Here is a 27380-nt window from a genome sequence, read left to right on the forward strand (position 1 = left end):
CTTAGAGACCAGTCTATGAATGTATTCTGCCCAGGATCGGATCCTGGGTCTAGCATTCACTAACCGTGTGAGCTTGGGCATGTTCCATAAATTATCCAAGGTTCGGTTTTCTTCTCTGGGAAATGAGATTGGATAGAATCGCCTCGCAGTGTCCTCCTTGGACTTGAATGGGATGCTCCATGGCAGTTGCTTAGCAAGGGCCGGGTGGATGTTTGCTAGCTACTGTTACAGTGACTGTTATTTTCTTCATTCAATCCTCTGGGCAAATGTCCATCTCCATGTTTCTTCATTTAGGAGTTTGGCTCTTAAGAGCTGGTAGCTCATGGTGCAATAATTGATCTGGTCGACAGCAAATAAATTACAGGACAGGAAGTTGTCTGGGAAGTGAGAGGGTTGGCAGGACTTTACGTGTAGCCCACCCCATCTTTCCATGGTGAAAGCCAGCCATGTATTTCACCCTGCTTGGGGCAGGAGCCTGATGGCTAGAAATGCCAAGGAAGACTTGTGGGATGCTTCTACCCATTCTTTTCTCATGACAGTGAGACCCAGACAGCGCACAGAGGTCCAGATTCCTGAGACAGCCCAGCCCAGGCAGGGAGTCAGGTCTCCGAGCTGTGTCCTATTTATGTTAATCAGAAGCAGGCACGCTGGCTGGGCTGCGCTGGCTGCTCAGGAGGGAATACAAATGCCTGAGCCTGGGGCTTGGAGCGTGGCGCTCCACCCAAATCACACATTCCCTCCTCTTCCTCTCCCCCATCACAGGATGCTTCAGGCCAGAGACCTATGAGCCTCTAATGCATCCAAACCCAGCATCTCCACCCACTTCCCCAGCCATGGGGTCTGAGTTTCATTACATATCTCAGGAGGGGTTTTCATTCTTTCTCAGTGAACATCTGGCCTCAGAGACCTCCTAATTAAAACCCCAAACTAATTATTGTCACCTACTCTTTCCACTTATTGTTTATGATCTCTGTGTACCCCTCCGCCCTGCCCCCAACACACATGGATCCTTCAGGAATGGCTAGTCTCTCGTAGTTTTCTTTTTCCTGTAATGAATCTTATATCCTAGCTGTGTTTCTTAGTGGAGTTGGAGTTTTGGGACCCTGATTACTACCAGTGTTTCCAATTGCCTATTCTCCCCCTGGCCTTTCTGAAAGGATCCATTGAGAAAGAGGTCATGATTAAAGCCCTTGGAACAGGCAAAGTGTAATTGAAGCAGTGCCTGGCGCCTCTTGGCTTAATCTCCCTCCCCATAAACCACAGCCAAGCACAGCAGGCTGCAGACCCTTTCCTGTATCTCTGGAGGGAAACGTGAAGTGGGGACTGGGGACATGGGAAGTCTAGGAAAGCCAAAAACTGCAGGGTGCTAAGAGGAAGCATCCCTGACATGCGATGAAGATGTTTCAGAAAAGTCACACAGAAAGAATTATATCGGAAATGTCGCAAAAAGAGTGAAAAATGTGTTTATATCGCATACAGTACAGTACAGGTTCACACGTGCAACTCAGACATGAAAGATTTGTTACGAGTGGGAGAAGGACAGGGGGCTTCTGCGATCAGACGTGTGTTTAAAGCCAGCTTAACATTTCCTGACTGTGTAATCTTGGAGCAGTCACTTCCTGCTGAGCTCTAGCTTCTTCTAAAGATCTTCCCTGCAAGATAATGGTGAGAAGTCACAAAGTTGATGTGCCCAGAACATCTAGGACAGAGCCTGTGCACAAAGGGTGCTTACTCACTGCAAATGTCTACCTTTTCTCTTAAGTACTTGGAGAAGAAGGACGGAGAGTTGGAGCCTTTCTGTGTAACTTCCTTCACCACGATCAGCATTGTTACTCCAGCAGCTAACAATATAGCTTTACAGTGTGTCAGATACACATACAGACACACACAGACACGCAGACACACACACACACACACACACACATGCACATTCATGGCCCAACAACTATAAACCATATAAGCTAGGTACTATTATCTTCCTTGCTTGAGGAAACAGTTGCTAAGGTGTGGTTTTTACTAAGGAGGGAATTGGGTGTTGCCTGAAAGCCACTGTAAGAAATTTAACTTGTTATTCCTTTGGAACTCTAAGTGAACTATGTTGCACATGGAAAGATGCTCATCGCCTGCATTATTTATAGTCCTGACGCGATAAATACAATGAGGGAAATAACCCAAACATATACCCACAGTTTTATTGGTGTGAATAAATTAGGATATACATATCTACACTATTTATCAGTGCTATGCAGACTATGAAATCATTTACGGTTATGGTTACCAAGAGTTTCTGATACGAATATATTCATGATATTACAGCAAGATGCAAAATTATACCCATGCACGAACAGATATGAACTATGGTAAAAAAGGAAAAACTAGGCAAAAAGAAAAAGACTCGAAAGAAATGCATCACTATGTTAAGAGTTAAACCTCTGGGTTATTTCTTAATGTCTGTGTTTATAAACTTTGACATTTCAGTGTAGTGTAGAGCATTGCTTTAGACTCGGGGTTGAATCTGGGTTCTGATATGCACAGGCTTGGGATCTTGGGTAAGGTACTCACTTTTTTAGCTCTGATTTTCCTCTTGTGTAAAATAAGTAGAGGGATAATGTCTCCAACACAGGAATGCTGTGAGGGTTGAAACAGAAAATGCATGTAACTCATTCAGTACAGTGCATAATATTATAGTTTATTGTGTCTTGTTATTAAAATAAAAAGCAATGTCAGGGAGGCAAAAGCCCAGAAGATCCAAAGGGATTTGGGTTCTATTGACAGAAGGTGGGATTGAATCCAGACCTGTCTGGTGCTGACTGGGGGTATGGCAGTCGTGGCCCGCCCCTATCTCTTTTCACAAACAAACAGAGAAGCCTGGAGTGAATCTCCACACTGACCATCTGTGTTTGTTCAGCACCCGCGTTTGCCCTTTTTACCCCACTAGGTTCCATTTTCAGCTTTTCCTCTTTGATGTTGATAACCATCTGGCTGGAGCAAACAAATGTTTTTAACTGTGAGATTTAGACAACAGGCTCCCCATCTATGTTGGAGAAAACTCCCAGCCAGGTTGAGCAGGAGATCAGTGTGAAGTCACTGACACCTGGACCAAGGGGCTTGGGTTCTGCCCTGTGCTAAGCAAATAGCTAAACAGGGCCCAGCCCGGAAAATTTGTGTTGGAAATAGGGACTGTGTTCTGGCTTTACTCAAGTTCATGTTCTCTCTCTCTCCCTCTCTCTCTCCTTTCTGATCCTTTCTTCAGCCCCAGCTAATCCCAAGAACTCTCGTTACCCATTCCCACAGTACCATGTGTTTCTTTAATGCAAAAGGGATCTTATTTCAAAATGCCTGGAATAATATTGGCTTTCCCAACTTGGTGAAAATGTCACCAGGACAAGGGCTTTATCTGACTTATTTGACATTGTATCCCCAGCACAAGGTCTGACATAGTAGTTTAATGTCCAGATGAATAAAATTAGTAAATATACCAGTATGGAAACCCTAACTGAATATAGGAGTCCCTACCAGATAGAGTTTTGAGAGTTACAGGTGGTAAAGTGGCAGTGAAAGCAATGCCATTGGATGGGACAAGACTGGCTGAGGGATTCAACGGCCCATGTGCTACATATTCTTTCCAGCTTGATAAGAGGTGTGCAGACTCAGGGCCCTGACTCTTCATGATCTTTGCATGTGTATGCATGTGTGCTGAGAGAGACTTTGAGCTATAATGAAGATGGTGGTAGCTCTAACAATGCTCTCATTAAAGCTGCCCGCCCCCCCAGCAAGTAATGTGCATTTCTGCAGTGTTCTGTCCAATGTCTGGCATGCACTATGTGCTCAGTTAATGCTTGCCACTTCTTAAAATATCAGAGCACACAAAGAAGACTTGGAAACTAAAAACTGGAAGCTTCAGAACTTAGTTTAATTCACTTTCTGGCTTGATGACTGACAACTTTGGATGCCTCATATAAATGGAATTATATCAGGGGCTGGGGGACAGGGAAATGGGGAGTTGTTTTTCAATGGGTATAAAGTCTCAGTTATGCAAGATGAAAAGGTTCCAGAGATCTGCCATACAACGTTGTGCTTATAGTTAACGACACCATACTGTACGTGTAAAAATTGGTTAAGCTGTTAAGTGGGTAGATCTCATGTTATATGCTTTTAATTAAAAGAAAATCTCTTTTGTTTTGTGTGAGTCAAACCCTGCCACTAAACCAGGTCTTCCCAGTGAGGACCAGATAGCTACCTGGTGTCTTTCGAGAATGCCAGACGACCTCTCAGGACTCTTCCTGGGGTTAACCAGGTTACCATCGTCTTTGTGGCGATTAGCCTCACTGCCCTCCACGCCTGGGCTGTCATTAAGAAACCACTCAGCATCTCCAAATGTGCTCTTGCAACCTCCAGACACAGCTCTGGACTCCAGTCACAGCTATGTAACATGAATGCACATGCCTCTCCTTTGCCCCTTTGGCTTTCATTCTCCAGTTTCAAGCTATAGGAATGAAGTGGAATTTTTGTGGCGCTGACTCTGGTTTTTCAGAGACTCCTTAGCTTGGCGGTTATACCCTGGGATTCTCTTGGCTGTGTTTGTAATCAGAGTTACACTATCAAGGAAAAAGCAACTGGAGGGGCTGTCATTTCATATGAAAGGATAGGAAAGTATTGGCTTGTAGCCGAGAAGTGACACTGAACCCTCTGAAAGGGCAGTGGCTGCTCTGCCCCTCCTTCTCTTCCTCTGCCGAGTTCCCTTTGGGTTTCCTGTAGAAGCAGCCGCTGTCATTCGCAACTCCCCCAGAATCTCTGTCCCTGTCATCATACATCCAGCTCACCTATACTTAATGCCCTGTGGAGATGTACTAGGCTCCCCTCGAGGTAACCTGGAAGTCAGGGAGGAGTGAGGGGTGGCAATGGTCTGCAGCCACCGAGATCTGTCGCTCTCTGCCTTTAAAGAGCCCTAACCTGATTGCACAGGAGATTCTTAATGGTTGGTGATCTTGCACATACTAGAGGAGCAGATGAGAGCACATACTAAGCAGTAATGCCTGCATTCACCACTCTGAACGTCTCACTGTCTATCCGCCCACCCTCCTCTATTTATCTTCCTAACTCGTCTTCTTAACAGAATCCACATCTTTCCTAGTTGCCTGTCTCCTGTCCACTCTAAAGTTTAAGGCAGTGCTTTCTCTCTTGTTTCCTGCTGTATTCCCAGTGACAGGAACCTTGCCCAGTGTATAGCAGCCCCTCAATAAATATTTATTGAATGGATGGGCTGGACTTGATGACACTGTGAGTTTGAGATTAAGCAGACCACAGGGACAATTCCAGTGCTAGTAACAGAAGGTGATCTGTTCCAGCTCCAACTCCTCCCCTCTAAGAGCCTCAGTTTCCACGTCTATACAAGGAGGGTTGTAAATACCCAGACCTCCCAGAAATCTTGTGAAGACTAAACGGGAGGATGCAGGTGAAAGTGTTCATTAGACAACAATATACCTGCAACATATGTGAGGCGTGATTTCTTTGGCCTGATTTTAATTGCATCTTTGTTTTTTGCTGTAAGCTACTTACAATCCTTTTGAAAGCAGGTAGAATATAGATGATGTAGGTAGAAAAAGAGACTGGATAAGGCTAGTTCACAAATGAGCATATGTGGTATTAACAGAAAATTCACAAAAGGAAAAAAATGTACAACTGGTAAAAATACATAAGAACAATGAGAATTAGCACACTGCAGAATTCTTTTGGCAACATACGGCTTGGAGGAGTTGGGTGGAGTGAAGGGGTGGTGGTCTTGGGTCTGCTCTTCTGCTGGGGTAAGAGCAGAGTTTACTCTAAGCCTTAAGAGTTCCCCAGGTGGAGGGTGCCTGGGAAGGACTTGGCTAGGTGGTCTCTGCTGCCTCCTATTTTGCTCTAAGAGTGGCTTCCCATCTCTGGGCAGCTTGTCAAATTTCCTACAGCATTCACTGTGGGGTCTTTTATTTCTCATTTTAATACTTCGGAAAATTGACAGTAGTTAGATCAAAAAAATTGGATTGAAGTTCTTATAAACTTTCTTTCCATTGGAGATCATATAATGTTTGGGTATGTTGCTTTTGAGAACTCCTGCTACTTTCTAAGATTGAGGTAGGTAACATCCCATAGGTGTAAACTGTGAAGAGAAATGAGCCAGAGCCTCAAGGTCCCAAATTTCAGCCATGATTCTCCACTGGATGATCCTTGGATTTCCACGCCCGGTGGTCAGCTTTCTATTGATTTTTGTCTTCTAAATCAATTGCACCATGGGGCTTTAGAATTGCTCATTAAGGAGGTTGAAAAAGAAGCAAATTTGGTTCAAGTTTTTGTGCTGAAAATTTGTACTCTCTAAATCTGAAGGGTCCAGCACTAGGGTGCTACAGCCCTTACCTCATGCTTTGATGGCTCCATTGCATATAACCCATGGCAAAGTGGAAAAGATTTAATGAATAGCCTTGTGGTACATGAAATTGATTTCTTTAGCAAATATTAGTTTGGGAGCTTCATGTGTGAAACTAACGCGGTGTCACAGTTTATTTTCTTTCTTGCACTGGTATATTCAATTTTAAAATAATTTTTGTATTTCCCATTGAAGTTCATGTGATACAGTTTAGAGCTATCTTTTGCTTATAATGAAACACTTAGAATTAAAAATGCATTCTTTTTTTTTTTTTTTCTTGGCTGTGCTGGGTCTTCGTTGCTGCATGCGGGCTTTCTCTAGGTGCAGCGAGTGGGCTTCTCGTTGCAGTGGCTTCTCGTTGCAGAGCATGAGCTCTAGGCACACAGACTTCAGTAGTTGAAGCATGCGGGCTCAGTAGTTGTGGCTCATGGGCTCTAGAGCACAGGCTCAGTAGTTGTGGCTCACGGGCTTAGTTGCTCCGCGGCATGTGGGATCTTTCCGGACCAGGGCCCGAACCTGTGTCCCCTGCATTGGCAGACGGGTTCTTAACCACTGTACCACCAGGGAAGTCCTAAAAATGCATTCTTTTAAAGGCACATCTTTTTCTTATTAGGCATTTGAATGCATCACACAATTCTATCAGCAATAGTAAGTAGAGGATAGAATAGGGAAGTGACAGAAAATCCATTTGGCAGATAAAATAGGCTCTCTTCGTATGTGTATGTGATTGCATGTGTATGAGTAACATTAAGTAATCATAATACAAGGATAGACATCTTTTGGCATCATAATGGCAAATCAGAAAATAAAATACAATTAAAAAAAGAATTAGCCTACTGATAAGAGATGCTACTTTAAGAATCAAATTGGTGATGATTACACACAAACACACACACACAGAGAAATACTCATCCAGGTGGGTAAACGACCCATGAGATGATGATACTCATATGCTCCTGATGGATGTATAAATTTTTTCAAAAAAAAATTAGCATCAAGTACAAGAGCCTTAAAATGCCCATATTTTTTTTTTTTTTTAAACATCTTTATTGGGGTATAATTGCTTTACAATGGTGTGTTAGTTTCTGCTTTACAACAAAGTGAATCAGCTATACATATACATATGTTCCCATATGTCTTCCCTCTTGCGTCTCCCTCCCTCCCACTCTCCCCATCCCACCCTTCCAGGCTGTCACAAAGCACCGAGCTAATATCCCTGTGCCTTGCGGCTGCTTCCCCCCAGCTATCTACCTTACTACGTTTGTTAGTGTGTATATGTCCATGACTCTCTCTCGCCCTGTCAAAACTCACCCTTCCCCCTCCCCATATCCTTAAGTCCGTTCTCCAGTAGGTCTGCGTCTTTATTCCTATCTTACCCCTAGGTTCTTCATGACATTTTTTTCCCTTAAATTCCATATATATGTGTTAGCATACGGTATTTGTCTTTTTCTTTCTGACTTACTTCACTCTGTATGACAGATTCTAGGTCTATCCATCTCATTACAAATAGCTCAATTTCATTTCTTTTTAAGGCTGAGTAATATTCCATTGTGTATATGTGCCACATCTTCTTTATCCATTCATCCGATGATGGGCGCTTAGGTTGTTTCCATGTCCTGGCTATTGTAAATAGAGCTGCAATGAACATTTTGGTACATGACTCTCTTTGAATTTTGGTTTTCTCAGGGTATATGCCAAGTAGTGGGATTGCTGGGTCATATGGTAATTCTATTTGTAGTTTTTTAAGGAACCTCCATACTGTTCTCCACAGTGGCTGAACCAATTCACATTCCCACCAGCAGTGCAAGAGTGTCCCCTTTTCTCCACACCCTCTCCAGCATTTATTGTTTCTTGATTTTTTGATGATGGCCATTCTGACTGGTGTGAGATGATATCTCATTGTAGTTTTGATTTGCATTTCTCTAATGATTAATGATGTTGAGCATTCTTTCATGTGTTTGTTGGCATTCTGTATATCTTCTTTGGAGAAATGTCTATTTAGGTCTTCTGCCCATTTTTGGATGGGGTTGTTTGTTTTTTTGTTATTGAGCTGCATGAGCTGCTTGTAAATTTTGGAGATTAATCCTTTGTCAGTTGCTTCATTTGCAAATGTTTTCTCCCATTCTGAGGGTTGTCTTTTGGTCTTGGTTATGGTTTCCTTTGCTGTGCAAAAGCTTTGAAGTTTCATTAGGTCCCATTTGTTTATTTTTGTTTTTATTTCCATTACTCTAGGAGGTGGGTCAGAAAGGATCTTGCTGTGATTTATGTCATAGAGTGTTCTTCCTATGTTTTCTTCTAAGAGTTTGATAGTTTCTGGCCTTACATTTAGGTCTTTAATCCATTTTGAGCTTATTTTTGTGTATGGTGTTAGGGAGTGATCTAATCTCATACTTTTACATGTACCTGTCCAGTTTTCCCAGCACCATTTATTGAAGAGGCTGTCCTTTCTCCACTGTACATTCCTGCCTCCTTTATCAAAGATAAGGTGTCCATATGTGCGTGGGTTTATCTCTGGGCTTTCTATCCTGTTCCACTGATCTGTCTTTCTGTTTTTGTGCCAGTACCATACTGTCTTGATTACTGTTGCTTTGTAATATAGTCTGAAGTCAGGGAGCCTTATTCCTCCAGCTCCTTTTTTCGTTCTAAAGATTGCTTTGGCTATTCGGGGTCTTTTGTGTTTCCATACAAATTGCGAAATTTTTTGTTCTAGTTCTGTGAAAAATGCCAGTGGTAGTTTGATAGGGATTGCATTGAATCTGTAGATTGCTTTGGGTAGTAGAGTCATTTTCACAATGTTGATTCTTCCCATCCAAGAACATGGTATATCTCTCCATCTATTTGTATCATCTTTAATTTCTTTCATCAGTGTCTTATAATTTTCTGCATACAGGTCTTTCGTATCCTTAGGTAGGTTTATTCCTAGATATTTTATTCTTTTTGTTGCAATGGTAAATGGGAGTGTTTTCTTGATTTCACTTTCAGATTTTTCATCATTAGTATATAGGAATGCCAGAGATTTCTGTGCATTAATTTTGTATCCTGCTACTTTACCAAATTCATTGATTAGCTCTAGTAGTTTTCTGGTAGCATCTTTAGGATTCTCTATGTATAGTATCATGTCATCTGCAAACAGTGACAGCTTTACTTCTTCTTTTCCGATTTGGATTCCTTTTATTTCCTTTTCTTCTCTGATTGCTGTGGCTAAAACTTCCAAAACTATGTTGAATAAGAGTGGTGAGAGTGGGCAACCTTGTCTTGTTCCTGATCTTAGTGGAAATGCTTTCAGTTTTTCACCATTGAGGATGATGTTTGCTGTGGGCTTGTCATATATGGCTTTTATTATGTTTAGGAAAGTTCCCTCTATGCCTACTTTCTGGAGGGTTTTTATCATAAATGGGTGTTGAATTTTGTCGAAAGCTTTCTCTGCATCTATTGAGATGATCATATGGTTTTTCTCCTTCAATTTGTTAATATAGTTTATCACATTGATAGATTTGCGTATATTGAAGAATCCTTGCATTCCTGGAATAAACCCCACTTGATCATGGTGTATGATCCTTTTAATGTGCTGTTGGATTCTGTTTGCTAGTATTTTGTTGAGGATTTTTGCATCTATGTTCATCAGTGATATTGGCCTGTAGTTTTCTTTCTTTGTGACATCCTTGTCTGGTTTTGGTATCAAGGTGATGGTGGCTTCGTAGAAGGAATTTGGGAGTGTTCCTCCCTCTGCTATATTTTGGAAGAGTTTGAGAAGGATAGGTGTTAGCTCTTCTCTAAACGTTTGATAGAATTCACCTGTGAAGCCATCTGGTCCTGGGCTTTTGTTTGTTGGAAGGTTTTTAATCACAGTTTCAATTTCAGTGCTTGTGATTGGTCTGTTCATATTTTCTATTTCTTCCTGATTCAGTCTTGGCAGGTTGTGCATTTCTAAGAATTTGTCCATTTCTTCCAGATTGTCCATTTTATTGGCATAGAGTTGCTTGTAGTAATCTCTCATGATTTTTTTTATTTCTGCAGTGTCAGTTGTTACTTCTCCTTTTTCATTTCTAATTCTATTGATTTGAGTCTTCTCCCTTTTTTTCTTGATGAGTCTGGCTAGTGGTTTATCTATTTTGTTTATCTTCTCAAAGAACCAGCTTTTAGTTTTATTGATCTTTGCTATTGTTTCCTTCATTTCTTTTTCATTTATTTCTGATCTGATTTTTATGATTTCTTTCCTTCTGCTAGCTTTGGGGTTTTTTTGTTCTTCTTTCTCTAATTGCTTGAGGTGCAAGGTTAGGTTGTTTATTCGAGATGTTTCCTGCTTCTTAAGGTGGGCTTGTATTGCTATAAACTTCCCCCTTAGAACTGCTTTTGCTGCATCCCATAGGTTTTGGGTCGTTGTGTCTCCATTGTCATTTGTTTCTAGGTATTTTTTTATTTCCTCTTTGATTTCTTCAGTGATCACTTCATTATTAAGTAGTGTATTGTTTAGCCTCCATGTGTTTGTATTTTTTACAGATCTTTTCCTGTAATTGATATCTAGTCTCATGGCGTTGTGGTCGGAAAAGATACTTGATACAATTTCAGTTTTCTTAAATTTACCAAGGCTTGATTTGTGACCCAAGATATGATCTATCCTGGAGAATGTTCCATGAGCACTTGAGAAAAATGTGTATTCTGTTGTTTTTGGATGGAGTGTCCTATAAACATCAATTAAGTCCATCTTGTTTAATGTATCATTTAAAGCTTGTGTTTCCTTATTTATTTTCATTTTGGATGATCTGTCCATGGGTGAAAGTGGGGTGTTAAAGTCCCCTACTATGAATGTGTTACTGTTGATCTCCCCTTTTATGGTTGTTAGTATTTGCCTTATGTATTGAGGTGCTCCTATGTTGGGTGCATAAATATTTACAATTGTTATATCTTCTTCTTGGATCGATCCCTTGATCATTATGTAGTGTCCTTCTTTGTCCCTTTTAATAGTCCTTATTTTAAAGTCTATTTTGTCTGATATGAGAATTGCTACTCCAGCTTTCTTTTGGTTTCCATTTGCAGTGGAATATCTTTTTCCATCCCCTTACTTTCAGTCTGTATGTGTCTCTAGTTCTGAAGTGGGTCTCTTGTAGACAGCATATATAAGGGTCTTGTTTTTGTATCCATTCAGCCAATCTGTGTCTTTTGGTGGGAGCATTTAGTCCATTTACATTTAAGGTAATTATTGATATGTATGTTCCTATTTCCATTTTATATACTGTTTTGGGTTCGCTACTATAGGTCATTTCCTTCTCTTGTGTTTCGTGTCTAGAGAAGTTCCTTTAGCATTTGTTGTAAAGCTGGTTTGGTGGTGCTGAACTCTCTCAGCTTTTGCTTGTCTGTAAAGGTTTTAATTTCTCCATCAAATGTGAATGAGATCCTTGCTGGGTAGAGTAGTCTTGGTTTCAGGCTATTCTCCTTCATCACTTTCAGTATGTCCTGCCACTCCCTTCTGGCTTGTAGGGTTTCTGCTGAGAGATCAGCTGTTAACCTTATGGGGATTCCCTTGTGTGTTATTTGTTGTTTTTCCCTTGCTGCTTTTAATATGCTTTCTTTGTATTTAATTTTTGACAGTTTGATTAATATGTGTCTTGGCGTGTTTCTCCTTGTATTTATCCTGTATGGGACCCTCTGTGCTTCCTGGACTTGATTAACTATTTCCTTTCCCATATTAGGGAAGTTTTCAACTATAATCTCTTCAAATATTTTCTCAGTCCCTTTCTTTCTTTCTTCTTCTTCTGGAACCCCTATAATTCGAATGTTGGTGCGTTTCATGTTGTCCCAGAGGTCTCTGAGACTGTACTCAGTTCTTTTCATTCTTTTTTCTTTATTCTGCTCTGCAGTAGTTATTTCCACTACTTTATCTTCCAGGTCACTTATCCGTTCTTCTGCCTCAGTTATTCTGCTATTGATCCTATCTAGAGTGATTTTAATTTCATTTATTGCATTGTTCATCGTTGCTTGTTTCATCTTTAGTTCTTGTAGGTCCTTGTTAACTGTTTCTTGCATTTTGTCCATTCTACTTCCAAGATTTCGGATCATCCTTACTATCATTATTCTGAATTCTTTTTCAGGTAGATTGCCTATTTCCTCTTCATTTGTTAGGTCTGGTGGGTTTTTATCTTGCTCCTTCATCTGCTGTGTGTTTTTCTGTCTTCTCATTTTGCTTATCTTACTGTGTTTGGGGTCTCCTTTTTGCAGGCTGCAGGTTCGTAGTTCCCGTTGTTTTTGATGTCTGTCTCCAGTGGCTAAGGTTGTTTCAGTGGGTTGTGTAGGCTTCCTGGTGGAGGGGACTAGTGCCTGTGTTGTGCTGGATGAGGCTGGATCTTGTCTCTCTAGTGGGCAGGTTCACGTCTGGTGGTGTGTCTTGGGGTGTCTGTGGCCTTATTATGATTTTAGGCAGCCTCTCTGCTAATGGGTGGGGTTGTGTTCCTGTTTTGCTAGTTGTTTGGCATAGGTTGTCCAGCACTGTGGCTTGCTGGTCGTTGAGTGAAGCTGGGTGCTGGTGTTAAGATGGAGGTCTCTGGGAGATTTCCGCTGTTTAATATTATGTGGAGCTGGGAGGTCTCTTGTTGACCAGTGACCTGAAGTTGGCTCTCCTACCTCAGAGGCAGAGCCCTGACTCCTGGCTGGAGCACCAAGAGCCTTTCATCCACACGGCTCAGAATAAAAGGGAGAAAAAGTAGAGAGAATTAGTAGAAGTATGAGGAAAGAAAGAAGGAAAGGAGGAAAGGAAGGAAGGAAGAAAGAAGCAAAGAAGGAAAGAAAGGAGGGAGGGAGGGAGGGAGGGAGGAAGGAAGGAAGGAAGGAAGGAGGGAAAGAAGGAAAAAAAGACAGAAAGAAAGATGATACAGTAAAAATAAAATAAAGTATAATATAGTTATTGAATTAAAAAATATTTAGAAAAAAAAAAAGGGACGGATAGAACCTTAGGACAAATGTTGGAAGCAAAGCTATACAGAGAAAATCTTACACAGAAGCATACACATACACCTTCACAAAAAGAGGTAAAGGGGGAAAAATCATAAATCCTGCTCCCTGAGACCACCTCCTCAATTTGGGGTGATTCGTTGTCTAAAGGAGGGAGGGAAGGAAGGAAAGAAAGAACGAAGGTAAAGTATAATAAAGTTATTACAATTAAACTTAATTATTAAGAAAAAGAATTTTTAAAAAAAAGTCATGGACGGATAGAGCCCTAGGACAAATGGTGGAAGCTAGAGTATACAGACTAGATGTCACACAGGAGCATACACGTACACCTTCACAAAAAGAGGAAAAGGGAAAAAAATCATAGATTTCGCTCCTAAATTCCACCTCTTCAATTTGGGATCATTCCTTGTCTATTCAGGTATTCCACAGATGCAGGGTATATCAAGTTGATTGTGGAGCTTTAATCCGCTGCTTCTGTGGCTGCTGGGAGAGATTTCCCTTTCTCTTCTTTGTTTTCACAGCTCACAGGAGCTCAGCTTTGGATTTGGCCCTGCCTCTGCGTGTAGGTCGCTGGAGGGCGTCTGTTTTTTCGCTCAGACAGGACGGGGTTAAAGGAGCCGCCGATTCGGGGCCTCCGGCTCACTCAGGCCGGGGGTTGGGGGATGGGGGAAGGAGGGGCACTGCGTGCGGGGCCGGCCTGCGGCGGCAGAGGCAGCGTGACGTTGCGGCAGAGGCCGGCGTGACGTTGCACCAGCCTGAGGCCCGCCGTGCGCTGTCCCGGGGAAGTTGTCCCTGGATCCCGGGAACCTGGCAGTGGCGGGCTGCACAGGCTCCGCGGAAGAGGGGTGTGGAGAGTGACCTGTGCTCGCACACAGGCCCCTTGGTGGCGGCAGCAGCAGCCTTAGCGTCTCCCGCCCGTCTCTGGGGTCCGCGGTTTTAGCCGCGGCTCGCGCCCGTCTCGGGGGCTCGCGCCCTCAGCCGCGGCTCGCGCCCGTCTCTGGGGTTTGCGCTTTCAGCCGCGGCTCGCGCCCGTCTCGGGGGCTCGCGCCCTCAGCCGCGGCTCGCGCCCGTCTCTGGGGTTCGCGCTTTTAGCCGCGGCTCGCGCCCGTCTCTGGAGTTCCTTTAAGCAGCGCTCTTAAACCCCTCTCCTCGCGCACCAGGAGACAAAGAGGGAAGAAAAAGTCTCTTGCCTCTTCGGCCGGTGCAGGCTTTTCCCCGAACTCCCTCCCGGCTAGTCGTGGTGCACTAACCCCTTCAGGCTATGTTCAAGCCGCCAACCCCAGTCCTCTCCCTGAGCTCCGTCCAAAACCAAAACCCGAGCCTCAGCTCGCAGCCCCGCCCGCCCCGGCGGGTGAGCAGACAAGCCACTCGGGCTGGTGCGTGCCGGTCGGCACCGATCGTCTGTGCAGGAATCTCCCCGCTTTGCCCTCCGCACCCGTCGCTGTGCACTACTCCGCGGTCCCGAAACTCCCCACTCTGCCTCCCGCAGTCTCCGCCCGCGGAGGGGCTTCCTAGTGTGTGGAAACTTTTCCTCCTTCACAGCTCCCTCCCACTGGTGCAGGTGCCGTCCTTATTCTTTTGTCTCTGTTTTTTCTTTTGCCCTACCCAGTTACGTGGGGAGTTTCTTGCCTTTTGGGAGGTCTGAGGTCTTCTGCCAGCCTTCAGTAGGAGTTCTGTAGGAGTTGTTCCACGTGTGGATGTATTTCTGGTGTATCCGTGGGGAGGAAGGCGATCTCCGCGTCTTACTCTTCCGCCATCTTCAAGGTCCCCCCCAAAATGCCCATATTTTTTGATTGACTAATCTAACTGTTTGGAATTTATCCAAAGAGTGAATTGCAGGCAGTTACATTGTACAAGACTGTTCAACATGGTGTTGCTTATATTAGACAACTGTTGGTAATATCCTAAATCCCTGACAATAGGGGAAAATTCAATATATGTTTCAATAAAGAATAATGCATCCAGATTCATCAATGAATTATACTCTAAGAATGTTTAATGTCAGAGGAAAATGCTCTCAATATAATGTCAAGTGGAGAAAAAGAAACTGTACATACAAATATGGAATTTCCCAAGTTTGCAAATAAAAGCATATCTATATACAGTAACTATATCAAAAGTATACAAATGTAGAAGTAAAACTGTCAGTACCCGTAACACAATGATAAATACTGAATATTTGCAAATTTCATATATATGTGTATATATAATTCATTTTTCTATTAATTTTTTTGGACTTCTTCATGTTGTTCCTAATACTGATGTATTAATTTTTTTTTTTTTTTTTTTTTTTTTTTGCGGTACGCGGGCCTCTCACTGCTGTGGCCTCTCCCGTTGCGGAGCACAGGCTCCAGATGCGCAGGCTCAGCGGCCATGGCTCACGGGCCCAGCCGCTCCGCGGCACGTGGGATCCTCCCGGACCGGGGCACGAACACGCGTCCCCTGCATCAGCAGGTGTACTCTCAACCACTGCGCCACCAGGGAGGCCCTGATGTATTACTTTTGAAATGGGAAATCATTGTTATTTTTCAAAGGTAGAATTTAATTTAAACTCTAATGTCCAATTTTCATATTATATGCTAGTAAACAGATATACCAGTGATATTATTAAATCGAGAAATATAAATATGAAATTCATTTTCAATAAATAAAACAATTCTCAACTGGAGGAAGACCTGAAATAACCATCTGAGGCCCCAGTTATAGCAGGAGTGAGGCCAGCCCTGTGGGTGCTCTAGTCACGTCACTCCTGGCCCCTCCTCCCTGAAGCTGTTCTTTTCCCCCATATCCTAGCAGTTTTACTGTCCATCTTCTGTCCTTCTGTCTTCCGGTCTCTGTGTCTCTTGCTCTTTTGCTTGCTCTTCCCTCTCTCTTCCTTATAAAAGAAAAGTCCCCTTGTTGAGAGAGCAGGGACATCAGGGAAGAATCCCAGGTCAATTTTGAGCTGAAATAACTGACGCAATTTGTGCCTTCCTTTTCTATCCCTGTCCTTCCTGGAGAACTGAAATGTCTCCAGAACCCCCTCCACTGAGTCCCCCTCACACCCCTTAATGATTCAGGCAGAACTCGGGTCACCATCTTGGCATTCCAGTGACTCACGCTGAGATTCCGGAATTATTTCTCTTCCACCCAAATGCGAACATTAGAAAGATTCAAAAGTTGCCATGGACTAAGGTCCACGCTAATTGGACAAATTAAACGAGAACGTTAAATATAGAATTCAAACTGCCGAGTACACTGGGATTATACTCCAGTTCTCTATGCACGTGTATTCCACGTCTACAAAGGTGGAAAGCAAAGAGGTAAGAATTACAAACAGAGGCATTAGAGAGATGAGACTGTGCATTCCCTTTCTGTTTTTCAGAATTCTATTTGAAGTTGCTCTTATGTGGCTTACACGGTAAAATCATGTCACAAAAAAGTGATTCTAAATAAGGAACTGCACTCAGAGTGTTTTAGCAATTTTCCCAAAGGCACACAGGAGGTAAAACACAGAGCTAGGATTCAGATTAAGGCTCGTCCGATTCCACCATCTTTCTAATCCCTACCTCATGGCGTTCCTGTGAAATGAGATTACCCATCACAACATTTGGCACAAATTATTTTAAAAATGTTTACTTAGAAACAGAAGATAGTAAGTGAATGGGGGATGGGAGGGTATAAAAGAAAAAAAAGAAGGAAAAGAAAATGAAGGCTAAGCAACAGACTCTTTGAATTTTGCTAAATTGTGCCTTAGAAATAGCTCAGACTTGGCCATCAGAAAACTTACCTCCCTCTACCTCCTATACTTTCTGTACTTTAATTCCAAGCCACCCAATTAGTCATTCTCTTAAGACTCTGAAAATTGATTTTAGGACATCTATCTCAGTTGCAATTTTACATTTATTTTTGTACTTATTTAATACCTGTCTCCTCCAATAGACCCAAAACTCGCTAAGTGCAAGATTGTGTCAGCTTTTCTTTACTCCGTATCCCTCAAGTCTAGAACTGAGTTTGGCATATAGAAAATGCTCAATTAATGCTTGTTGGACAAATGGTTGGATGATGACTACATCTGTCCTGATGTTTGAGGTACTTGTTCCAGTGTCTATATTTCTCCCCCTCGGGTGTGCTGAGAGCTGGAGAGCAGCTGTCATCCACCTTCCATCACCCCTTCTACACCCTCAGCCTAAGCCTTGTGGGAAGCTGTCATTTAGTTCCTCGGCAGAAAAGTACAACAAACATCCCCAGGGCTCCTTCTGCACAGAAGCCCTAGGTCTCGGGCAAGAACTGAACCCTGAGAACCAACTCCAGGAGAAATGAGAAGATTTTACAAGCCTGCAGGCTCCGTGCGTGGAGCCCTCACCTATGTATACCTTGCCTTTGCATCGTTTAAAAAATTTACTTTTCTTTTCCTTTAGACTTAAGCTTCTTGAGTTCAGCATCTCTACATACACATTACTGTGTGCCAGCATGAAGATCCACTCACTCATCAGTTCTTTAACTTATTAATTTCTTCAACAACTTTTATCCAGCATAATTTTCCCAGGCACTGGGGATATAGAGATAACAGTGCCTAGTTTAGTCAAAAAAGCAGAGAAGGGACTTCCCTGGTGGCACGGTGATTAAGAATCCACCTGCCATTGCAGGGGACACAGATTCAAGCCCTGGTCTGGGAAGATCCCACGTGCCGCAGAGCAGCTAAGTCTGTGCGCCACAACTACTGAGCCTGTGCTCAAGAGCCCACGAGCCACAACTACTGAGCCCACGCACCACAACTACTGAAGCCCGTGCGCCTAGAGGCCGTGCTCCGTAACAAGAGAAGCCACCGCAGTGAGAAGCCCGCACACCACAACGAAGAGTAGCCCCCGCTCACCGCAACTAGAGAAATCCCGTGCGCAGCAACAAAGACCCAACACAGCCAAAGTAAATAAATAAATAAGTAAATGGCAGAGAAGACTAAAATTCTGTTCCCAAGCCCCAAGAATGAATGCCGTGTCCCTGAAACCCTCCATGATTCATGCTTGAGAAATATGCTAATGGATTAATTAGTAGTGTTTCATGTGCAAAAGCTCATATTTAAGATTAAAAAATTAACTCGAGGTGGTATCAATGATATTTTCCCATTTCAGGTACTTAACTGACATTTATTTTCCATTTACCATCGCTTCCATACAACGCGACTGAGATGCTTTTAAATTTATGTTGCTTTGTTGCTGATAGCACGCTTCTTAAGAGGATTAAAGAGTGTGTCTGGTCCATCAGCCAAATATCTATTTCACTTTGATTGTACGGGAACACGGTTGACTACCACAGTCTTGGCCAATTATGGAGTAATTAGAATGCTTTGTAATGTATATTTAACAGATTTCTAGGAGTATTTCTCAAATCCCTTGCATAGTTTTATTCATGTTGAACCCCACTCTCCTGTTTTTCCTTTTCTTTCAATATGATTATCTTCAAAAGGAATTAAATCTGGTATTCTCCAGTTTGAGAAATAAGGAAGCAGTTTACAAAGTTCAACTTTATATACTGTGATTCCTTGTAAGAGGAATAGTATAAAAGGAATTGCTTATAATAGGAGCCCCAGTGGTCTGGAGCAATTCCTACTAATCACTGATCATGGTAAAAGTGGAATGCCAAAATGGAAACTGGCTGAGATCACTAGACAAGGGATATTCTAGACTTGAAAAATTGGGGTGATAGATACTAAATGATTCCATTACACTGAAAGTGATGGGAAGGAGGCAGCTTTGGAGAGAGCTGTTGGGGCACTCTTAAGTCTCTCTAGCTTCCATGAATGGAAAGGGGAGAAGGGTATTTCCTTCCTTGAAGTCTCCACAGTAGGAGGTCTTGGCAGAACTACTCTGAAAATTTGAGTGCTGTCTCTTGAAATTTCGGTGGCATAGCAACCTGGTGTCTGACACCTGCCTTGAACACAACAACAACAGCAATAATAAATGTTTGTTATCTGCTTCAGTAGTGGAGCAAAGGTAAGAGCTGTGTGTTGAATGGCCTGTGCCCCTAGAGTTGACCCTGCAGATGCAGTATGAGTATTTACCATCATCTAGAAAAGCAATCCTGCTTTCCCACCACACCCCCCATTACCCATACGAGAGAGAGAGAGATCTGGCATGGGATCTTCTGAGGTTGCTTCTAAACAGGGTTTAACAGCTCTCAGCACAGAATCTGGGCATCTCAGGGCTGAGGAGAAGATCAGTATCCAGCCATAGCAGATGCGTGTGGTGTCTGGTATGGGAAACTGGGTGAGAGAGCCCCGCCAAAGGAGGCTGAGGGTCTTTGAAGAATCCACAGAATTCTTCTGGAGAGAGTCAGTTTTAAACAGGACATCACATGACATACCACTCTACAAGACCACCGATCAGATAACAACTTGGTTGTGCCCTTTCCCATCATCCTACCGTGGTGAGGCTCAGAATCCTCAGTGGGCAAATTGAGGGAGAAGGAGTTCAAACACTGGGGGGACAAGAGAGAAGAGACTGGCCACCTGCTCTCCTGAAACTTTAGTCTTCATGTCTGCACTGGGTCCCGGCTGGGGAAGGAGAGAAATCCCAACGATAAAAAACCATTGAGGGGCTTCCCTGGTGGCGCAGTGGTTGAGAGTCCACCTGCCGATGCAGGGGACACGGCTTCGTGCCCCGGTCCGGGAAGATCCCACATGCCGCGGAGCGGCTGGGCCCGTGAGCCATGGACGTTGAGCCTGCGCGTCCAGAGCCTGTGCTCCGCAACGGGAGAGGCCACAGCGGAGAGAGGCCCGCGTACAGCCAAAAAAAAAAATAAATAAAACGAAAAAACCATTGAGGTTTGATTATTCCGTGGGACTGGATATTATACTTGCTAACATGAGATTCTTTATGTGTTTGTGTGAATTGAATTGACCTGGTAGCTGTTTGCATGGGCTAACACTGTCACGAAAGATTGGGGTGTTTGTCATATTTATCCAGTGTCAGGGAAAGAGGCCACACTAAGGGGGACAGATTTGGAGGGACCATGAGAGGCAAAGATGAAGGTCCCCTATGAGTCCTCCTCATTCAGTGTGATGGCTACATATGACACAGTGTCATTAGTGGATTGACAGGGGTAGGAACAGGGCCTAATCTGACCTGAGGAATCAGAGAATTGTCTTGGAGAAATGTCTGAGGTGAGTGTTGATTGATAAGTGAAAGTTGGTAGACTGTTGAGGCCTGATTGTTCTTAACATAGACGCATCTGGAGCCCAAATGTGCACCTCCTGAGATCACTGAGAAATCGGAGCCTAGAAATTTACAAATTCACTTGGACCCTTGATATCCACACTCTTGTCATCTTTGCTTGATTCTCTCCTCCTCTCTTTCTGCCTGAAAACATTTCATATTCTCCACGTCATTCAGCCCTCGCCCGTTTTCCCCAAAGGGTCAAGGTGGTTCATTCAAGCTATTGAAGGTAATAAACGAGGCCTGCCACACTGCTTTTCTTTAGGACCTGGTGTGAGACCCGGCAGGAATCTGTAGGCATCTAATCTCTCCCAGGTTCACCATTGCTGTCAGATGCTGCTTTCCCCTGCAAAACCCTCTTGGCATTCTGTAATTTCCTGATACTGCAAGGTAACTGATAGTGACAGGGCCTGTGAGGATGCCTTGGGAAAAACACATCAAAAGACAACACTCAGCTGTCTTTACCTTGCCCCTCCACTTAGTTATGCAAACCACACCTGGCAGACACATCAGGAATCCATTAAATGCCTGTGCCCGGGCCTGCCAGTCACTGAAATGGGGCATAGGAAGAATGATAAATCCAGCTGCAGTTAATTGACCACCTACTGTGAGTCGAATCTTTTGATTAAAAGTACTTTGTGTACAGTATCTCTAAATTCCACCCCAAAACGGCAAGGGAGAGGTTATTGCTGCCATTCTGTGGGTGAGGAAAAATGATAGAGAGGGGTTAAGTAGAAATCCTGCTCTCATCAAGTGAGATCTGGAGTAGGATTTCTACTAAGTACTTTCTGGCCCCAGGGCTGGTGCCCGTTACTGGTCTTTATGTGGTAGGTGTGCCCATGTTTTAACTTAATTCTCAGAACAGTCTTTCCAGGAGAGCTTTTTCTGACTCCTCCAAACAGTACCCTGAACTTGCTTCCTTCCCTTGTTCCCACAACCCTTTGTCCAAATCTTGAAAATGGCACTTACCTTGCTACTGTAAACATTTATTTATGTGCCTGTTTTCCCATTAGACTGGAAAGTTCCCAAGTGCCGAGATGGAGCTCTGGCCTTGTATTTTCACTAAATATCTAGGCCTGCTCTGCACACAATAGGACTTCTTAAAGTCATTGAGTGATCGGTGCATCGTCATTTATACATAAGAAATAAGGAACTCAGAGAGATGGTACAATAAACAGAGGTCACACAACTAGTCACTTTGGAATCATAATCTAAAATCCTTGTCTCCTGACTTCAGATATACAGCCGCTTCTTACATATTCAAGCTGGAATTAGTAATGTTTTTATGTGCCTCTGGAGGTATTATACTAGACTACCAAGGCAGAATCAGAAGGGTGTGTGTGTGTGTGTACATGTGTGTGCATGTGTGCACGCACGCACATATGTATAAAAATGTAGAGTAATTTACCATTAACCTGGTAATTCTCCAACTAGCCTCTCTGGTGATCCTAATTCCCATTTCTTTTCTTGAGATAACATTCCACCATGCCACAGCTTTCATTCAAGAAATATTTGTTGAGTGCTTTTACCATGTTGCAGGCAGTGTGATAGATGTGGGTGTTACAGAAACATACATATTTACTAATGTGAATTTCAGTGGTAAGAAGAGTACAGGATGCTTTGAGAATGGATGATGATAGAAAGCCTTGACCTAGGCTGGTTCTTCAGAGCGAGCGTCCCTGGAGGAGTGAAGGCAGATTGGAGAGCTAAAGGAGAGATGAGATTTATGTCAAGAGGAGAGAGATGAGGGGCTAGGGGCCCATGGAATGTTTGAGGAACTAAAGGGGGGCTGACGTCACTGGAACCCAGGGATCAAGAGGACCAGCTGTGTGGCTCCCTGCAGACGTGAACAGTGGCCAGAACACGCAGGACCCTGGGAAGATAATTGTTATTCTGTCCTTTACTCTAAAAGCGCTGTAACAGCACTGACACGTTTCAGCTGGAGAGTCACGTGGGCAGTCTCGAATTTCTCTCCTTGTTGTGAGAATGAGTTGGAAGGAGATAAGGATGGGTGTTGGGAGGCCAGTTATGAAGTACTGAAGCTGTCAGGGAAGAGATGATGACGACGTGTCTGAATATTCTGTAAATCACCAGAGTCATCTATCTTTTGTCTGTGTAGAAAGGAAAAAGTTCAGTCTTCTGGTGCTGACCATAAATCATTAAAAATTTCTCTCCAAAGAATGTTGCCCTAATGGTCCTACACCATCCTCCCAACTGTCCTTTAAAGGTATACAGTGTGGAAGAAATGTATGCTGGGCTTTTTGGGGTCTGTGTTTGTTGAAGGCCCTTTGGATGCTACAAAATTTCTTTCTCCAACAATCTCACATTTCCCTGTCTGTGCCCGAGCCTGTCCTCCACAAAGCTAGTGATGACTTGATTTTAGAGAGGCCCACACTGGTAGTACCCTGAGTGGCCAGTTGACTTAGCTACTGGCTGGAGCCCAGTGGAGACCTAATTCTCCACTTGGTTTGTGCCTCAGATAGAGGGCAAGGCTGCCTTCAACTCCTTTGTCTCCCTGGTTTGTCTTGCCTGCTCTCACAGGCAGAGCAGATGTGCTGGGAGGCTCATGTCCTCCCCCTCCCCCTCCTCCTCCTCCTCCTCCCCCTCCTCTCCCTCCTCCCCTCCTCCTCTCCCTCCTCCTCTCCCTCCTCCTCCCCTCCTCCTCCCCTCCCCCTCCTCTCCCTTCTCCCCTTCCTCCTCCACCTCCTCCTCTTCCTCTCCTCCTCCTCCCCCTCCCCCTCTTCCTCCTCTTCCCCCCACCCCTCACCTACTGTGGTCATGCAATGGGGGCAGAGGGATTGGAGTGGTGACTAAAGCAGTTAACCTTGATCTATTAACACTGAATTGAAGAAACGGAAAAAAAGAGAGTGGAGCATTCTCTGAGTTCTTCCCTAACCAGGAGTTGTGCATCACACATGCAAAGATAATGCCAAATTCATGGCTCTGCCAGCCTCCTTAAGCCTTTTTATCTTCTCTAAAGAACCAGAATCTAGCAGTAGCTTCCCTTACCCTTTCATCCTGTGAGCACTAGAGTCATGCCCTGGGGCTCACCTGGGGAAAATTGATAAAGAACAATGCATTCCTTCATTCATCCAAGAATTTGTACAGAGCACCCCCCTTTGTATGGTAGGCTTTGTGCTAGGACAGGGAGTGAGAGAAAAATGAGTAAAGTCTTTGCTGTTGAGGAGCTCTCTGCCTGGTAAACAAGGGAATTAACCACAGCCTGGGGAGAGCTCTAACCTTGCAGGGCACTGACAGCTAATAGTGAGGTATGCCAGAGCGGCCTGGTCCTAGGCTCCTACAGAAACTAAATCAAAAGTGCTATCTCTACTAGAAAGTATTTTTTACAGGAAACATCTAACTTGGTCAGCCTTGGAGTTAAACACAATTTTTTTCTCCTAATCTTGTGTTTTTCAAGGTGGGAGTGTTTCACCCACTATGTTGTTAGGCAGATAAATGCATATTTTAGTGCTTTATATTGGATCCAGGACAACTAGTTAACCTATTAAATGTTGACTATGTACTGGGAGATACCAGTCTCTACCCTCTCATTTCTCAGCTACATGTGATGGTCTGATGAGCTATATACTAACAGGCACAATGCGACTTAGAATATGCTGTCACAAGAGCTGCACCAATAGTGAGGATTTGGGGTGGCTTGGTGAAAGACAGAACCTTTGCCTCAGTCCTAGAAGAATGGGCACAATGCTGACAGAGGGTTACGTACTGGAGAATGTCCTGCCAAGTATGACCCTGGATAAGCTGTTTCACCCATTGGACCCTGAGTTTTCTCAGCTAGAAAGAAAGAAAGGTTAATTAGTAAGAGCTACTTGTGTCATGCCGTGAGTGGTAAGTGAAGTATTTAATGCAAACCTAGTCCCTGACGCATAGCAGTAATGAGGAGGATGGTGCTGTGGTGGTGCTGGTGGTGGTGGTAATCACGGTGATGAAGATAAGGATGTTGGTGGTACCGACAGTGATGATGGTGGTGAGGGTGGAGGTGGTGGTGATGATGATGGTCATGGTCATGGAGATGGAGATGATCATAGTGGTGGAGGTGGTAATGGTGATGGTGGAGGTAGTGACGATGACGATGACTGGTGATGATGATGACAGTGACGATGGTGGTCGTGGTGGCATTGGTGAAGAGGAGGATAAGGATATCGATTTTGCTGGTAGTGGTGGGATGATGATGGCAATGATGAACTGTGCAATTTTCATAGATGTCGTTGATAACCTTCAAACACGCTTCAGAGTTCTATAGTTACTCTTTTCTTCTTTTTAGGGACTGATGTGCACTGGTTAGAGTGACAACTCACCCAAGGAATTATCCAGTTATCCATAAGGCCCTAAATGATAGAGTAGTATCTCCCAGCTGGCAAATGAGGCTATGAGCCACTCCTGCCCAGGGATGTTCCAGCCACCCACAGGTAGAAGACAGACAGCTAACAGGGATTTGACATCCAACACAAGAATTCTCTCTTGTCTTTCAACAGAAAGTTTATTTTCTATGTGGGAGAGTTTGATGGATATTTCTTATTTTTCTGTTTTCTGTACTAGGCAGTAAACAACACATTCCATTTCATTCTTTACAGTGTTTTATCAATAACAAGATTGCCTCTCTCTGCCTTTCTTGTAAGTACCTGGATTCAGGGACCTGTTTACAGCTTCTCTAATTGGAAGATTCCTTTCAGTCTGAGGAATAATAGCAGAGGGCCTGAGAGGAAGGGATCTCTGGAGTTTGGATGTTGGCATCCTCACATGTTTATAGTGCGTCCTTTGGCAAATGTCTTGAATCCTTTGAGTTCCAGGATACTGATCCCATGCTTTTTGTCGTCTTTCCTCCGTCCTCACCCCTTTCCTCTCTTTATTCCAGTCTTTCTCACATTGACAGCAGTGATTTTAAGTCACCCGAGATGTTTGCAGTGAGCTCCGTTGGGCTGCCTGCTACCCTCTTTGGCTGACTGAGAACAGCTCTGGGATGAAGGGAAAGTTCTGATCCCACTTGCTGTTGAGTCCTAGCTGTAGAGCTGCTGCTCAGCTATGTAGAGAGAACAAGAACTTTCAAGAAGCTCTGGGTATGTCGGCAAGATGTGGAGGATGCCATATTGAAGAATTTGTGGAGTTGTTCATAGAAGAGCATGTCTTAAAAATAGCCCACAGCTCCTTCCTGCAGCTGGCCCTCTCCCCTGCGTTCTGATTCTGATGCACTCTGTAATCACACGTGAGTGAAAGCAGGTCTACCTAACCTTGAGATAAAAGCTTTCTTAAAAAAGAAAAGATAGTATTAAAAACTGAGTGCTCTCCAGAAAATGGAAATAGAAGATGAAGTAATAACAGCAATGAAAATAAAAATAACAACTAAGTGGTTGAACACATACTTGGCACCCGGTGTGTCACTAAACTCTTGATATGCTTTATCTCATTTAATCCTTACAAGCACCTCATGGGGTTTGCGGTAGTATTTTTCTAAATTTGCAGATGAGAAAACTGAGTCATCAAGAGGGTAAGACACTCCCCCAAGATGCACAAGTTAGAGATAGCAGAGTCAGGGTTTGCATCTGGCCCCTCTACCTTATGCTTCTTCCCAAAGCACATGCTGATGTTACAATATTTGTTTCTCAGATCTCAGTTAGAATGCTGATAATGTAAAAGTGGCAGGGATGATAAAATGCAGACGAGCACCAGGAGTCCTGGCTGGAAGCTGGAGGCTGTCTTTGCCTCAGCACTCTTGCAATTTGGGCTGGATACTTCTTTGTTATGGAGGGTTTTCCTATGTTGTAGGATCTTTGCAGCATCCCTGGTCTCCACTCACTGTTTGCTAGTAGCACCCCCCCCTCCCAGTGTGACAACCAAAAATGTTCTAGACATTGGGGTGCAGATTTGCCCCAGTTGAGAACCACTGTTCCATATATTCTGTCCCTCCAGGCCTTGGTATCAATTGCAGGACTGAGCTAAACATTCTTTAGCTACTGGGTCTTCCTTCACAGTTTGTGTTCCAGTCAGTTTGACCTTTCCTAGTTGCCAAGAATCACTCTTTGTCCCTGCTTGATCAACAATAAAATGAAGAAAACACTTCATAGAAGTAATGTGAATTTTATAGCATGACCTTCCTTAGAGATGACAACGTCAAATAGTACTTATTAAAGGACTTAGAACATGATAATACTCAACAAATGCTAGTTCACTTCACTTTGCCCATCTCACCTCCTGTGATAAAGAAAACAAAATTGAACTTTGCCTTTCTGCCTCCCATGAAAGAAGCTAATAACCCACACCACCCTCAAGAATCCAGCAAATCTTTAAAAAAGTCAGTTCCCAAATTTGACTATTTTGTGTGTATATGTTAAGTAGACATTTGGAAACATCTGGATAAAGAATGACTTTCCTTAGTTTTTATCCATATGGCTGTGCTTCTCAGATACAACCTAACAATAATCTTAGTTTGATTATGAAAGCAAAACGGGCCATGTTTGGACTCAAAATCTTTTGTTTAAAACAGTCCAGTCCCGTCTCAGCCCATCGAGTCTTTTGTTAAAAACAAGACCACGGTGTCATAGATTTACATAACAATGCTTCAGATTTTGATGTGGAGTAGAATTCATTTCACATCCCTGCCACAGACTTTTCATTTTGACTGAAAAAACCACATTTTCTGTGTGTGTATATGTGTGAATACGTTTATGTGTATACGTATATGTGTGTGAGCATTTATATATGTACATGAATGTATATGTGTGTATACACATAACATATATATGTTCATACAAATATATATATGTGCATGTATCGATATATATATATTTCCATTAATCAGTGAGAAAAATTATGTGGCTGAC

This window comes from Phocoena sinus, chromosome 19 (assembly GCF_008692025.1).
Source record: "Phocoena sinus isolate mPhoSin1 chromosome 19, mPhoSin1.pri, whole genome shotgun sequence".
Lineage (NCBI taxonomy): Eukaryota > Metazoa > Chordata > Mammalia > Artiodactyla > Phocoenidae > Phocoena > Phocoena sinus.